The following is a 3,415-nucleotide window of genomic DNA, read 5'->3' as shown; positions in this document are numbered from 1 at the left end:
AACAACAACAACAACAACAACAACAACAACAACGGTAAATTTATTGAACACTATGTCAAGCACATTTCTAAGCACGTCCATACCCTAACTCCTGAAATCCTCACAACTCTATAACTGAGGCACAGAGAGTGATTTGCTCCAAGTCACACAGCTGATAAAACATGGACCAGAGGCTCAAATCCCTGTGAGAGTTGGCTTCCCATCACATTCAGCCCAAGTCCTTGTAAATGCCTGCCAAGGCTTCATACCATCTCACAGCCCCATTTGCCCCCTGATCTCACCTTCCTACTCACCTCCCTTCCAATCCTACCTCTGAACACCTCAACTACCCCTGATACCTGTCGGCAGATTTCTCTGGCCCCTGCCTTCTCACACAATGCCTAGTAAGATACCCAGTCTGCCTGTGAGGAGCACCTACCTCATGGTGCTTCCTAGACTTAAATACTGACCTGGACTGTCCTTCCAGGCCCCCAAGATACTCTTTTATCTTCCTTCCTCTTCCAGGTCTTAGAAGGCTTACCTTTCTGGATGTCCTCTGTCAGGTGGCCTAGTACCCACTTGGCTCACCATGCTAGCTACTTCTTGATTCTCTGCACAACATCTATATCCATAAACCCTCTATTCTACCTCCAACTTTACTCAAAAACATCTGCTTCTCTCCACAAACCTCACCACCCTCAACTTCGTTCAAATATCTATCTTTCCCCACCTGGGTCATGAGGTAGCTTCCTAACTAGTCTCCCTGTCTTTATTCCTGCACCCACATGATATCTCATCCACAGTGGAGCCAAAGTGAGCCTTCCAAACTGCGACATCAACTTGGTTTGCAAGCTCCCAGTGATTCTCTATCACTTACCTGGTAAAGTCTGAACTTCCCTGTGACCTTCTTCTACCTGTCTGGTTTCCTCTTACACCTGGCCTCACTCTCCACAAGTCAGTAGAAGTACAGCTCCCAAACACACCGCTGTCTCCTGCCTCTGCTTCCTTTGCACATGCTGTTCCTTCTGCCGGTCATGTCCTCCCTCCTTCCCTCTTCTGCATGCGAACCCCCGGGTTTTGCCTGGAGAACTTTCTTCTCCCATCTCTAAGCTCTCCACAGGCATCACCTTTTCCATACAGCATCTCCACGCTCTCTCGCTCTGACAGCATTCACCCCTTCTTCCTTTCTACGAATTCTGATTTGTGGTATTCATATATCATGGCATGTAGTAATTGTTTGTTCACACCTATCTCTCCTAACAGATTTTGAGCCCCTAAATGGTGAAGACTGAGCCTTACTCTCTTACACATTCCTCAAGAGCCAGGACTGTGCTGAGAAACTTAACTAGCACACAGTAGTTATTGAAATAAGCATTATTGAATGATGAACAAATACATGAATGAATGCATGTGAATTAGTGAGTGGAGAATAGCCTGTGTTGCTCCTGAGAAAATATCAGGGCCTACAGGCAGAACCTACAGAGAAGCAGATATTGAGTAAATATGAGAAATGACTTCTCAACAATACCGTTATTCAGGAATGATGGAACTGGCCCCTAGGGGCCACCATAGAGCCCCAAGTCAGCAGGAGCAAGGCCAGGCTCCCAGCGCTGTATGGAAGGCTGACCCCGAAGTTCTGCACTTTCATTAGACTTTCTCTCCCATTTTCCATCACACCTCTGTCCAAAGACGCATCTCAAATGCCTGGAACTTGCTTGATGATCATTTAAATCCAGTACCAATCACAGTTGGCAATCCAGAAGCTGCCTACGACATTTCGTAACTAATAACTAAATAAGCTCCTTAATCCCCCCAACGCAAGCCCGCCTGCCAAAACAATAAGGGAAACACACATTCTACTCTTCCAGGTGAACTGCGCAGGGCAGGTGCACCTCGCCAGATGTGTGCGTCCCGGACAAGGCTGTGCGCGTGCTGTGTCCGCAGCCCAATCACATTTCAAATGCTCTGCGATCTAAGAATAATCTTTGCTACTTCCTACCTGATATTTTGATAAAGCTAATATATCTCTGGTGAGATATCATTTGCAGCCTAATTTCTATGTTGAATTAATTCGGACTTTGGATTGTCAATCCGACTTAAAAATAGAACATCCTGTAGTATATAGAATAAAAATATTACATCTAAGAAGGATATATATGTACATATATATTTTCTTTACGTAGCTCAGTGAATGTTCTTCTCATTACAGATTTCAGGATCTGAGCAGTTCTAGGTAATAGTAACAGAAAAGAATAATAATGGTGGTGATTATTATAAAAATAATAGCAAATTTATGGCATAGTGCATGTTAATAACCCTATAAAGTACCAGATTGCCCCCATTTTACAGATGAGAAAACTAAGGGGCACAGAGAGCATAAGTAACTTATTTAATCATAGAATATGCCATATTATACAGAATAAGGAACTTTTATGTCAAACAATTATACATATACACATTTATTTATGTCTTAGTAAATATAGTTCTCATTGAAGATTTTAGGACATGAACTTGTAGGTAATGATAAAAGCGAATTTATTGACGACTAACTGCATCAAGCACATTTCTGGGCCCCTTCATACATTACCTCCTGAAATTCTCACGACAAGCCTAGAAAGTATCAGTGTTATCCCCACTTGACAGATGAGAAAACTGAGCCAAAGAGAGTGCTTTACTCCACGTCACACAGCTGATAAAGGGTGGGCCAGGGGCATACGCTCAGGCCTCTCTGCTGCAGGGTCTGTGCCTTAAATCATTGCATCACACTGGTAAGAAAACTGTTTGCAAAAAATACTTCACTCGGCGGCTCCACACACTCCTGAATATTTTTCATTATCTGCACTAAGGTGTTAAGAGAATTTGAGACCATTCATTGCAAGTTAATGAACTCCATGTCTGCCAGTAAGCCTCTCTCTTTTGCCCCTTGCTTCTCCATAGCAGTAGGCTGACTGTTAGTCGGTCTGCCTCAGTTCTTACCACAACCTTAATCGCATGAAATGTCCCACCCGAGGCTGTCCTCACTGCTCAGAGCAACTCCCCAGCACCACCGAACATATTTCAACTACGCATGAAACGTGTCCTATAGACCGGAGTCTGAAGTTCTCGGTGACAGGAGAATAATGTACGTGTAAGATGACGATGATAATGAAGAAATAGTCTGGTCGGCTTTTATCACCTGGGGTCCTCAGGAAGGCTGCCAGGAAGGCTGAAGTATATTCCATCAGTGAGGGCACATTTATCAATGCAGCCAGACGTTCGCTTTATAAGATTTAATATGGAAATACTGTACTTAAAAAGATTTATATAAAAGTATCTTTTCCCATTGTTACCGGGTTTCCGTGTCATCCTACAGCATATCAGCTCTTCCCGAGCTTGCAATATCAGCGGGCTAATCCATAATAACTAGGCTATGTGGAGCTCACTCCTCTGTCTGCAC

Source organism: Pteropus vampyrus, unplaced genomic scaffold, assembly GCF_000151845.1.
Source record: "Pteropus vampyrus isolate Shadow unplaced genomic scaffold, Pvam_2.0 Scaffold40, whole genome shotgun sequence".
Taxonomy (NCBI): domain Eukaryota; kingdom Metazoa; phylum Chordata; class Mammalia; order Chiroptera; family Pteropodidae; genus Pteropus; species Pteropus vampyrus.
This window is presented reverse-complemented; position numbering follows the sequence as displayed.